This window comes from Balaenoptera borealis (assembly GCF_965194805.1).
Source record: "Balaenoptera borealis genome assembly, chromosome: 4".
In the NCBI taxonomy this organism is placed as follows: domain Eukaryota; kingdom Metazoa; phylum Chordata; class Mammalia; order Artiodactyla; family Balaenopteridae; genus Balaenoptera; species Balaenoptera borealis.
Window position 1 is genome coordinate 38,883,865 of NC_138861.1, and position 13,268 is coordinate 38,897,132.

Below are 13,268 nucleotides of genomic sequence, written 5' to 3' on the forward strand. Positions count from 1 at the left end.
AGTTTCAGTCTCAACAGTTAATGGAGGAAGTTCGAGATGGGCCCTGACAATTTATGTGTTCATTCATTCAACAAATATTTACCCAGTATGTGCTACATCCTGGGCCTACAAGTAGTCACTGAATCTATAGTGATAAACAAAACAGGCCCAGTCCCCATCCTCAGGGAGCCCACAGGATTGTTTTACATATACCATCTTACCCACTGGCTCTCTCTATAAATTTATTTCATAGATAGAATAATGATAATAGGCTATATTTATATAATTCTTATGCATTATATCATTCAATGCCACATTACAAGCCTTTCACATATATTAACTTATTTACCCTTATAAACAACCCTACAAGACTGGCAAAAGTATTATCCCAAATGATACAACTGGGGAAACTGAGGCAGGGGCCACACAGCAGAGCTGGAATTTGATCCAGGTGTCTACACCAAGCTATCTCAACCTTGGCCCTATTTGGGACCTGATGATTCTTTGTTGAGATCTGTCCTACGCATCATAAGATGTCCAGCAGTCTCCCTGACCCCTACCCACTAGATGCCAGTAGTATTCCTCCTCCCCCATTGTGACAGCCCAGACTGCCTCCAGACCTGACAAATGTCTCTGGGGCTGGTGGGTGCAAAATCACCGCTGGTTTGAGAACGACCACTCTAAAGAAACATATCTCAAAGAAAATTAACTCACTCTCAATAAAACTTCATTTGTGCATTTTCATGCATAAAACTCTTAAAATCTTTTAAGTATGCATTTTTCAAATCCTTTCAGGTGTGTAAACATTCTCTGACCCAAATAAAGGTCCTGATCTAAAAGATGCAGTTTCTGCAGTTCTGAATACAAATATTACTTTAGGCCTCTCAGTCCTCTCCCCACCAACTTTTGCCACTCACAATCTCCATCTGCCCTATGTTCCCCTCATTAAAAAGAGACTAGGACGCCTTTTTGCTCCAGAAATTGTATTAATTATCGTGGAAAAATAATCTAATGACTCTACTAAATAAACTGGCATCAGATATTGCAGGGCTCGCTGACAAAATTTAATGCCCAAATTGTCCAAGTATCATAATTACCTCTTACTTTTCTGTACTCTACACTAGACTTTAAGTTCCCAGAAGGCAGAAACTTTATCAATTTTACCACTGCATCCCAAGACGACAGCATAATGCAAATTTAAAAAGTAAAACTATTATAACATAATCAATACTCAGTAACTTGTGAACATTAAAATCTCCCAACTATGCAGTGTGCTTTTACTTAAAGAACATTTTTCTATAAATTCCTAATCACAAATCAAATCACAGAACAGTGGAAAATAAGTCAAATTACGAAGTTTGAGGAGGTAATCTGGTAATTCCAGCTGAAAAAATTAGTGTGGATGAAAGCTAAGTGAAAGTTGAAAAAAGAAAAAAAAGAAAAATATATATATAAAGTGAAATGGGACCAAAACAGCTAATACTGGCCTTTTCTACCTTACTGAAAAACCATTTAATAGTAGCCATGGGTTGAAAATACCAGTAAATATTATGTGCTGCTTCTACTTCTACCTGAGAATATTCTGTCTTCCCCATAGCAAACTTGAACAGATGTATATCTAAGGTATAGATGTTTCAGGTCCAAGTTCATTAAACACCACAAGAAACATGTCTACTCCTGTTCAAAATTGAACACCTTCTGTGTTATCATTCCCCCACCCCCAACCCTGTCCCTAAACCCACATTCTCGGTCTTGGTGAACTGTGCCACCCTCTACCCACGTGCCCAGAAGTCACCCTTGCCTTGGCACCCTTACCAAAGGTCTCCACAGGTTCACCCCTCCTCACTCCCACACCTACAGTACCGCTCCTTGCCCCCCAGGCAAGAGAACCATCTGCCTTGGGTCTGAAGGGCCATCCTCATCCAGACCCCTCTCCAAAAATTCATCCTCCAAATTGTCTTTTGGAAAGCATGATCACTCACTGCCTTTTTTGAAGTTTCACAGTGGAAATTTGCATGCTAAGACTCCAGGGAAGTTCCACGGTGCAGAAATCTGTTTCCTTTTTAATCCAGAGTCCTCTAAATAATTTGGTCACTGCACTTTTTTTTTCACAGAACACCTACTAGCAGGCTGAGGGACACTTTTCATCACTCTGCCTCGAAGCAGGAGCCACGGATACGTAAGGCTATGTGAAGATTTGAAGAGAATCTCTACAGGAGCTGACGGGCAAGAACCATCTTAAAGCACTCTACAAGGAAGCACCTTGTCAGCTAACATCATGCAGGTGATCATAACTTTCCAAGTCCTGTTTGGCTAGCCTTGAACTCTCTTGACAATAACATAAACCAGCCTGCATTTCACCACATTACTGACAGGGCTATCATTAGACAATTTGCAAAAGGTTTTGCTGAAATCTATCACATTAGCTTTGTTTAAGGTATTCTCATCTACCAACCGAATGCACCTCTCAACAAAGAAAATAGAGCAAAGGCTGGCAACAAACACAAAAGAATGGAGGACATCAGCATGCTTCCACTGCAAATATTTTTAAAGACTGGGTTTTTAAAAGAATATGATTATTGAAATATTTTATGCTGAATTCTCCCGATTATCTTAACTGGCCTTCTCTGTAAAACAAATGGATCAGTTAGGTAATTATTTCCTACAGTGTCCAGGAAATCCAGGTTGTCTTTTTAAAACCGGCATAAGGACCATGGCTTGAGCAGAATTTCCTGAACTTACTAGTGAATACTCAAAATATTAGTTGATGAATATGATCCTCATAGAACTTAATATCCAGATGGTAAAGGGAATGTTTTGTTACTAAAGTATAAGATGAAACAGATACCGTTATACAAATCTAGCTTATATAAAATCAGATTTGTCTCCCTTACAAATGGAAACTATAACAGAGACTCCCTTGGGACAAAGACAAAAACCATGAAGACCCCTTAATTTTCATGCAAACGGCCTCCCTCCCCCCCCGCAAAAATAAAGGAACTTTCACATAAGGAAAGTAAGGAGAAGCACTGATAGTTCTACCTTGTCATATATATGCTCTTAAATACTATTTTGCAAAGGAAAAACCTGACTTTAAAATTTTATATTTTACAGACCGTGTTAAATTGCTGTTTTCCACAAGGAAGTAGTTTTTTTCAGGAATATTAAAAAGGAATCTTGCGAATTTATATTTTATCTGAAAACACTTTCACTTTTACTACCCCCCCAAATATAGTTCCCTTCAAATGCATCATTTCCTATAGTTATTTGACTATAATGACATCTTAAAGACAGAACCTTAAGAATTTCATAATTTGCACCAGTTGCACAGTTGTAAAAGTTCAGTTTGTAACTATTTTGCTGTCTTCTCCCCCTACATAACTATTACTATGTTCCTCTTTTTTACAGATGAGGTAAATGATAGAAATCTGCCCAAGGTCACCTAAGGGAGCTGGAGAACCAGTTAGAACTGAACACATCTGATTTCTATTCACTCACCTAATTCACTGAGCCACCTGATCTTTCTAAAAGCCCCGAAGTAAACTATTTCTCCCTTAAAGGAAAAAACTCCCCTTCAGATTATTTTTAAAAACTTCTCTCCTGAAGCATTTCCATGAAAGCGTGCTATGAAGTCAGATATAAAATTAATACTTCCCAGAACTTCACAGATGGAGAACGCTGTTATCATTACTATGTAAATATGATCAATAACAGCACTTAGAGAAATGGCAATTCAAATGTTAAAGAGCAATTACTGCATTTGAAATTAAGTGGTTTCAAAAACTTGTCTGCTATCAAGTTTTCCTACTTGAAAACTTGTTATAATAAATAGTTAAAACTGTTGGTGCCATAAACCATTAAGATTTAAACCTGGTCTTTTAAAATTCATTAGGAAAAGCTGTGCACCTAAATTCAGTAGCAGGGTACTGATGCCACCAAAAGAAGCCTCATCCCTTCTTGGATGCCTTTAGAATTCCAACTGATGCCACAGAAAGCATAATCTCTTTCAGGAGTTTCGTGAATACTAAGGAACGGGAAATGCACGAATTTCCAGAGCCCCTTTCATACAGGATCTATCAGGATCTGTTATCTCCTTCAACTGCCCTTTTACCGCTACACCTCCGGCTGAGATTTGGGTGCTTCCGCAATTGATAGAGGAAAGAAATATTATTCAAACGTCCTTTAAAAACTGTACAAGGAAAACGATCCGAAATTCATCTTTGGGTAAAGGGAAGGGTGGTAGACCTCCCACTGCCAAAGCCGGTTGAAAGCTGCTCGTTAGAGGGCATTTATCCAAAGTGGCCAAACTTTCCCAAAATAGTCCTCTGGCGGTCAAAGGGGAGAAAAAGTGGAAAACCAAAACAAAACAACAAGCACACAGCACCCTACTGACTGCCTCCGGATTACGCAGCCACTTCTCCCTGCAAAGTGCACGCTCCCGCGCCGCGGCCGCACGCCGACCCGGGCAAGCGGCGCCCAGCCGCGCACCCGTACACACCTGCCTCGGCCGGGGTCCGTCTCACGGCGTCTACCTGTTGCAGCGCTTGCCAACGCCACGACACTCCTGCTGCGGAGCCCCCCTAAATCCAACCACATCCAGGCCAGCGAGTGCCGCTCTCCCTGCAGCGGGAGAGTCCGAGGCAGCAACGCTCTTGCACCCAGGTGACTGCACGCGTTTCCTCCGAGCGGCCTGAAGTTGGCTTACGTCTTTCCAGTCCAATGACACCCCGGGCGCGGAGGGGCGGAGAGGAGGGGGCAGGGGTAGGGCCAGGGCGGGCGAAGTAGGGAGGGAGAGAGCTCGAGAGGGCGGGCGAAAGCCCAGAGGGGGAGTGGGCCAGCTCCAGGGCCGGCCCTTTTAAAAGCCGGTCACATGTCCAGATAAAAAGTTCAGGTTGCTATCCCGCCTCCCTGGGCCCTTCCCATTGGCCCGGAGGGAAGCAAGTCTCCACGCTGCACGGGTCAGGCGGGCTTCTCATTGGACAATTCCGGCTGTCAGTCACCAGGAGGGCGACATGACTGATACAAAGTTGCTGCGACACAGCCTGGACTCGGCAGCTCCCTTAAAGCCGCAGAAGCGGTGGCCGCTTGGGGTGCAGGGCAGCGGCTACGCCACTAGGTACCCCCCGCCCCCGTCGCTCGACTGCCCCAAAGTTGCTCACGCCCACCTGGCTCTCCTCCTGGCTAAACCCAGGATGTCTGGAAAGACGTGAAAAGTCTGGTGACGCGGAAGAAGTCGGTTTTTCCGAAAGCCAGTTAAGGTGCCGTCCCCCTGTCGCTCTCCACCTGCAGCGCCAGGTGAGCGGCAGCCCAGGCCCAGGCACCGCCCACCGCGTCCGCGCTCAGGGGAGGACTCTCAGTGGGCTTCTTCAGACCCCCGAGGTTCCGCTCCCCGCCCCTCCCGTCTGTCTGCTGAGTTACCTCTCAACCGAGAAGCCGCAGCGTCCGCTGCCAGCGAGCAAGAGGATCACGTTCCCACTCGATTTGAATTTCCTTGTTTTAACCGTGCCGGAAAAGCGAGTGATTTCACTGCAGCCAAAACCCTTTAAACACAGTTTCGCTCCCACCTCCCCCAACCCCCCAAAAAGTGCCAGGGTCAAGAGCTGCTGCACTCCTTCCTTATAATTTTGTTGCTGTATTTATTACTTTCGTATTGGATTTTTCCACTAGTTCAATTTGAAAGAAAGCTTACCATCGAGGAGAGTCACTTCTTTATAATGTGTGTGGGGGGGGGTGCACATAATTAGGAGGAACAAACGGGAGTGGGGAAGGAAACAAACTGTTTTCTAAGGATCAAGTGTCTGCAAGAAGAAATTTCGGTTTCCCTCCAATCGCCTCCACCTCGATTCTCCTCCCGCCCACCCAAACGCTGAAGCTACTAAGCGAAAGGATGGGCTTCTTAACTTTGATTTCTAAGGACTTTGAGGCTCCGCGTATGAGGCTCCGTTTTAGATTCCCGGCTGGCCCAAGAGTCAGCACCAGTGACGTACACACCTAAATCTGGTCCCCCGGCCCTTGGCGACCCGCAGCCCGGCGGCGGCAGCTGTGCAGCCTCCCTCCTCACCCTTGCCCCGCACCAGCCAAACTCGGAAGGGGGGAGGGAGTTAGCCGTGTGCTCAAAGGCCCCTCCTCTCCTTACAGATAATTAAGCTTCAGGATTCAGACCCCGAACCCAGGAAAACTCGAACTCTCCGCCGCTCCAGGTAGGAAACTCCCTGGCTGCGGGAGAGACGGCGGCGGCGCAAGAGAGCTGGTCCCAACCCCCGACTCTGGTGCTCAGCAGTCCCCCGCGCTGAGCGGCCCCTGCGCACCAGCAGCCGGGAGTCCCCGCAAGTGTCCCAACTTTCCCGCGGGGCCCGAGGTCATGCGCGCTCTCCTGGCCAAACGAGCAGCCGGGCATCGATCGCACCCGGGGCCGAGCGCGGGCGGCCGGCAGGAGCGAAGGGAGTCCCGGACCTAGTGCCCGCGCACGAGAGGAGACAGCGGCTCCGCCTGCGCCGCCGAATTATTCATTATTAAAGGAATGGACGTGTCTCTTTTACTAAGTTTTTACCTCCTTTACGGAGGGCCGGTCTTGCCCTGGATCTCAGCTTCTTGCAAAATCTAGGTTAGAATCTTGCAGGGACAGCCGCCGCGATTGCTCGCCCGCCGCCCAGCACCCGCGCCCGGAGGCGGCCCGGCGGGCACCTCGTCTCCTGCCCGCAGCCCACCTCGGTTCGCCAACCCGCGCCCTCTGCGCGGACCATGCCTTCCCCGGGGCCGCCCTGTGCTCCCCGGGCCCCCTCCCGCCGCTGTCAGCGCAAAGTGACTGTCGCCGCACTCACCTTTTCTAGGACATGGTGGGGAGGCTGGGGCGCGGGGGGTGGGTGGGGGCAACCAACTCCCGCCGCCGCCGCTACTGCCGCCACCAGCAAGTCCAATATTAGCAGATCGGCGGTAAGGATGGAGAGGAAGAGAATCCCGGCAGTCGCCCTACTGACGGTGGGTAGAGCAATAGAGCAGTAGTGTCGTTACCCGGCAGGAGGAGGCGAGGCGGCGGCGCCAAATCGCGCGGAGCGGGACGCGGGCGCCCGCCCGCCCCCAGCAGCTGGCGGCCGGGCCTCAGGCGGGCCCCTCTCCCGGGGCTGCTAGGTCTCCTGGGCGGTGACGGCGGCGGCCCTGGGAGCCGGGAAGTCCGGCGGGATGACCCCAAGCCGGCCGCCCCGCAACGGGCTCTCCGCGCCCCCTCCCCAGGCCTGGGGTGGCCGGTGACAGCTCGGACGGCTGAGCGTGTGTGTGTGTGTGTGTGTGTGTGTGTGTGTGTTAAGGGGGCGGCCGCAGGGGGAGCCCGCGGCGCCGCGGCCCCCTTGCCGGGTCACACCCTCACCAGCGGGAGGAGGCAGCAAAGCATCCAGCCACCAGCTGGTGGGAAAGGGGGCCGGGGGCTGCCGTGACCGCCCTCCCACCCTGGCCACTGGCTGCGAGGAGGCCAAGAGCAAACGGAACCCCAATGCACGTCACCCCACACCCCTCCCCACGGCTCCCCAAAGTCCAGCCCTGACCTCGCGCCCCGGCCTCAGGTGCAGTTCCCAGCCGCGGGGGGAGACGCGGGCTAGGGACCACGCGCGGGGGGCAGCAGGGAAAAGTTTCTTTTCCTGCTCCCCAGCTGCCCACCGGGCGAGGCTGCTCCTCTCCCCCCTCTCTCTCGGGCTCGCAGCGCCTATGCCCCACCCCCACCGTGGGGGGGCGGCGAGGAAGGACAGGGTGTCTGCGCGCGGGGGAGAATGGCGAGGAGAGGCGGGTGCCACCGGTCCCCTCGCTCTGACAGCGACTCGGACGCCGCCGCCGCCCGCTCGGCCGAGCGAGCGGAGGAAGGGGCCGAGCGCCAGGACCCCTCCCCTCTCTGCTCGCCGAGCGCCGCGCGCGCCCCCGCGCCACCTCGCGCGCCCCCGAGCCCTCCCGCCGCCCGGGCAGACACCTACGCAAACGCGAAAGTGAAAGGGGGGCGACCGAGCCGAGAGGGCGGCCGGAGGCTCAAGGGAGCGCGGCGCGGGGCGGAGGATGGAGCTATGACCCGCGGTCCCGGGATTCTCCAGCTCCGGCTGCCCTGCGGAGCCGCCTGTGCCTCCTGGCTCCGGAGTCTCCCGAAGTCCCACGTCCTCCACCCCCCACCCCGCCCCCCCGCGCCACACAGATCACCCCCATGAGAGCAAATGTGTGCGTGTGTGTGTGCGTGTTCACGAGCACTCACGTGTGGGAGAGATACGCTTCCGCCCCAGACTCTTCTACCTCACCGTTACACTTACCTTAGCGGAAGATTTGGGGTGGGCGGGGGCATGCATTGTGGATATCACTACCACTTACAGGCTCCCCTGCTTCTGGTCCTTTAGGACTCAATTAAACCCCAGGAACTGACCACATACGCCCCTTTCCCGGCTACACACTCTTTTTCCTACAGGCTTTATTGACCCCCTCCCCCTGCCCTTTGCTGGGTTCTTTCCCGTTTTCTTCCTAAATAGCTCTGAAAGTTGTTAATCCCTTCCCACTGTGTTAAACACGGAGCTGCCCTGCTAATACAATCACTGCGTCTCTTCAACCACAATCCCACTGTCCGAGTCTCGAGCTATCCATTGCGTCGTCACCCACACAGTGCTGGCACTACCCTGTTCTTGCATGGCTCAAGGTGGCATTTGACCTGTAGCAAAACAACATTTTGCCTGTTTCCTTATGGATAGGGAAGGTGAAGTTCTTAAGGTATTATGTTTTAGGTGAAACCAAGAAAACAATAATTAAATGATACATTTTAAAAATTAACAATAAATATTCAATGAACTTTAAAAAGCACCACCATGTAGAAGTGTATTGACTGCAAAAACTGAATTTTGAACTGCATCAAAAATAGGATGGATTGACACTGATGTATTGATATAATGGACAGAAGGATGAATAGTTATGTGATTAAAGCATGTATATGGTACAATACTAGTGGTAGAATCTAGGTGGTGGTTTTTGTATGTTTGAAATTTTTCATAATGAAATGTTAGAGAAAAAGAACCCTCCTTTAAGGTAACTTTTGTAATGTAAATGCAGTTTACAAAATCGATAAATTAGGCATTTCATTATTCTTTTCCCCTTTACAAAACGATTGTCCTTAAACTTTTTTTACCTAGGTACTCCATCACTATTTTAATCAGTAATTTCTATTACAAACATCTTGTCAGGGATCAGACTCTGTTGTAAAGCGGGGTTATAACTGTAATATTTTAGAAATCTAAAAGATTTCTTCTTGCGTTTTTCTCTTGTCCAATTTCAAATTTTAATCTTCCATGCTTTAAAACAGTTTTGTATTATAAAACTAAGATTGAGTTTTTAAGCATTTATATATATTCTTTTGAAACTTTTTCACACCAAAATAGCTTGTGGGGAGGTCCATATGCCCATGTATATCAGTTTCTCTTATCCTTCGACAGAGATGTTAGGGGATCTTGCCATTACTAATAGGCAAAACTTTAGTTTTGGCAATTTGAGTATTTGGGTATTTGCCCAAACTTTTGAACAATTAAGTTTCTGTCTTCTCTTCATTTTCTTTTGCTGGCTGTAAGAGGTGGTCTTGTGCCACCCTAAAAGGAAAACAGCTCCAAGATAAGATCTGTGGCTCCCTCATCTGAAGAAAAGGTGGCACTGGTTTTGCTGGGAATCACCCCACAAGTAATGTCTCTGAGAGACTCCATCAAAGATGGAGATGCAGGTTTTTCTGGTTGTTCAGAATATTCTTCGTTCCAATGCTCATTAATAAAGAGCCCTATCAACTTTAAAAATGTACGCCTAGAAATGTCATTACTTGCTGTTTTTTAAGCTCTTAACAAACTTTGTTCTTTTCATCCTTTTAGATGTATTTTTTCTTTGCAAAAGGGTAGAAATGTGTTTTTAAAAAAATAAAAATTAAGAAAGGAAAAGCACAGAAAAGGACCTTAATTTCATCTCCAAATCGCTGGAGACTATTTACATCTGCCAAATAGTCTCAAAGCTTGAAGCAGCATAAGATCTGTCCCTTTTGACAATTGTTCACCCTCCTTGCACAGTCTCTGTACCTCAGGACACCTCCCTCCCTGATCCCATTAGTGTCAAACTCCCTGAGGTTTGCTACCATAAAGTGCACGACTCTGCGTTTGCAATTTACATGTGTGACGTCACATCCTCTATTATATAACTTCAGATACAAAGCTTAATATCATCTAAGTTTGTGTTGGAAAAAATCCTCCCTTGCTCTTTATTTCAGCTTTAGCAGAACCACCCCTTAGTTCTCTGATCCAAATCCCACTTCTTCAAACAGCTGACACTGGGGGGAGAAAAAAAAGGCATGGAGTTGTTTAAGCCGTGAAATTTTAAGCAACCCCCCCCAAATTGAATATATTTTGAAAGGTATTAAATACCACTCCTTTATATCTTTATTTACTGATAGGAAAGTAAAGCCCATTAAGTATCATATAATTTAATTGTATTCAATAATTTTAAGAAGTTAAAGACTAAGCATTTGGTCATAGTTAACTTCATTAATAAGCCTAGTCATGCTGGCACTTTTTTTTTTTTCTTTCTGAAAAGCTAAGCTTTTTTTTTTTTTTTTCCTGTCTGTTACCAGCTGTTGGAAAGAGTTGAGAAAGACAGAGAAAGTCAGAGAGAGAAAGGAGGGGGGTGTTGGAGAGAAAAGATGAATAGGAGAATAATATAAGATAGAACTTCTTTGTTTATTGCAAAACACACATGTTACAGTTTATAAACATTGAAAGCAAATAAGAAATTGTGGACCAGAAGAGAAATATAAAACATATCAGAGTTTTTGTTAATATCCAAAATAGACCAAATTCAATTTTCTGGACTACTTGGAATATTTTATTAGCTTTGCTTACTCATTAATTTCCATATTTGTTTACCAAACTATTTATTCATCTGTCTACCTTAATTTCATTTGTAGTCATTTTAAACAGAAAACACACAAACCTCATACATTTCTATGACCAGATTTTGAGATGACAGAGCACCAAACAGCACATGCATCACAATTAGTATGCCATATTATTAGAAGCAAATCAGATTTCACTGTGCCTACACTGATGTTCTAAATTTAGAAATAATGTACAGTAGTTGAAAAGGGGGGAGGGGTAGGAACTCAGAGCAGTGTATTTTAATAAAAATAAAGATATTTGCAATTATTCTTTCCTTCTCTGCTCTTTTTCTTGGTTTAGTGCAGGAAATTCATCACCTTTAAATAACTGTGCTAATCTTATATAAATAACTGCATGGTTTGTGGGCTCATTAGAATTATGCATCAAGGCTGTTTCTTTGATATTATGTGCAATAACAACCGCAGAAAAGGGAAACAATCCAGTGGGTCAGGTGTGGGAAATAAGAGTCTTTGTCGAACTTGATGAAAAACTCATTTAGAATTTCTCATTAGGACTTCACAGGAGCAGTTATCTTTTCAGTAGTTGGCGCTATATTTTTAGCAGCATTTTAACAGCTGTCAGTAACAACTAAGACAACATTCTGATCAACACTTTTTTTTTAAATTCTAACAAAGATGATTGCAAAGAAACAAAATGCTTCAGGATTTAAATGTTTAGCTCTGAAAGCAAAAACAAAAAAGATATTTTCTTGTGACGTAAAATGTTAACAATGCATCAAGGGCAGGCAAAAAGGTATCCACATAAAATGAGGCCAAGTGAATTCTTAAGTTTTCATTTTCTGATGCCTAGGTACACATAATAAAGGTTAATTTATTCTTGAAAGGTGTGTTCAATGTCAGAAACAGAAACCTCAGAATAAGATAATGTGCACTGGATCTTGTCATATATTTGCAAGTAGGTCAGGAATAGCCATGTGGGCACCCGAAAGGAATAAAATCTTCTCCCTAACATTAGAGTTTATAAAGGGGGGTTATCACATGTCAGATATATGACACTGGAAATAGCAGACAGAAAAAATGTAAGAGGCTTCATGACAGATGTCATCTTTATTCCTAAAGATAGAGGTAAATTTGCTGTGGGTAATGCATTACAAAGCAAACTAAAACTAATCTCTGCAAGTGTCAAATTTCCCTTTCATCTGCAGTCTCCCCAAACTGAGTGATTTTTGTTCTAAGAGAAGTAATGGTATATTATTAAAGCAGCCTACTGAATCATCCTATCCAGAGGTCATCTGCTCATTTCGAGGACCTAATCCAAATTTTGAGTTTGTCCCAACTAAGGCAGCTGAGTATTTCCCACTTCATCTAGCTGGCATGGTGGGGAATGAATGCATTCTTAGATCAAATGATATTTTTATTATATTGCATTTGTTTTTTTTTTTCCTAATCCTTGTGGGGGCACCTATCTACTAGCTCTTTCAATATGAAGTCTTTTTAATTGCCTGTTAGGACTTTTTTCAAGAGACATGCAATTTTCATAAAAATTGAGGTAGATTTCCTTTCTTCTTTCCCAGCACAAACCCCTGTCAGATGCAAATCTTTTGGGGTTGATATTTTTTCACAGAGCATTATATGGTTTTCTTAGTGCATACATTTTTGACATTAAATATCCATATGTAAAAATGAAACATGTATCAACATATGGAAGGTATAGGCCACATCAATTATTAATATTTAATTTATTAATTAATTTGGAAGTGCTTAGTGCTAACTATAGCTAGACTTTAATATTTTATCAAAACAAGTAGAAATTTAAGCTAGTTCATTACTAAAAAAAAAAAAAGCTTTTTAATGACCTTCACTATGAATGTCCTTTAAGTAGAAGCTAAGTAGACTTACAATGCCACTATATGACAGTACAGATTGCTTGCTTGTATAAAGGACCAAGTAAGCACCTAAGTAAAGTCTTGGGATACTTCTAATACACTTATACATGTAACTTTTATGTTGTTGTTTTGATTTAATACAAAGGCACATATTTTCACAATAATTAAATATCTCAAAAGAAAAAATTCCAGGAAAATTATTTTTATAACTACATCAATTCAATATATACTATTACCCCATTCATTTATAAATTACATTGCTTTTATTTCCAATTTGAATATGACATGAACTGAAGTTTTGTTTGAAAATATATATTTTTAAATTACCTTTATTTGTAAAAAAAAATATTATTATTGTAATTCAATAAAAATTGCCAAGGGACAAAATGCAATATCATATACACATATTTTTTATCCATTCTATGTTATTTCCATGGCACCATATGATTAAAATACTAGAATACAATTACTAGTACTTTAACAAACTATGGATACAATAGCTAAATCAAGATTATTAATCATAG

General features: G+C 44.8%; 1 protein-coding gene and 1 long non-coding RNA gene across 5 annotated transcripts in view; one reads left to right on the forward strand and one right to left on the reverse strand.

The window, feature by feature from the left end:
- Positions 1 to 6,944, reverse strand: part of NR3C2 (nuclear receptor subfamily 3 group C member 2) — a 369,924-nt gene extending 362,980 nt beyond the window's left edge. For 2 of the 4 annotated variants that reach the window (XM_082388987.1, XM_082388984.1), the window contains exon 1: positions 4,478 to 5,137. The gene's annotated coding sequence lies outside the window, so the exon portion shown is untranslated. The other 2 variants (XM_082388985.1, XM_082388986.1) reach the window with 2 other exon arrangements.
- On the forward strand, positions 5,159 to 6,510 carry LOC309627254. The gene is made up of 2 exons (XR_014243631.1): positions 5,159 to 5,274; positions 6,118 to 6,510. It is a non-coding gene; the product is annotated as an uncharacterized lncRNA (long non-coding RNA).
- Positions 6,945 to 13,268: the final 6,324 nt, after the last annotated feature.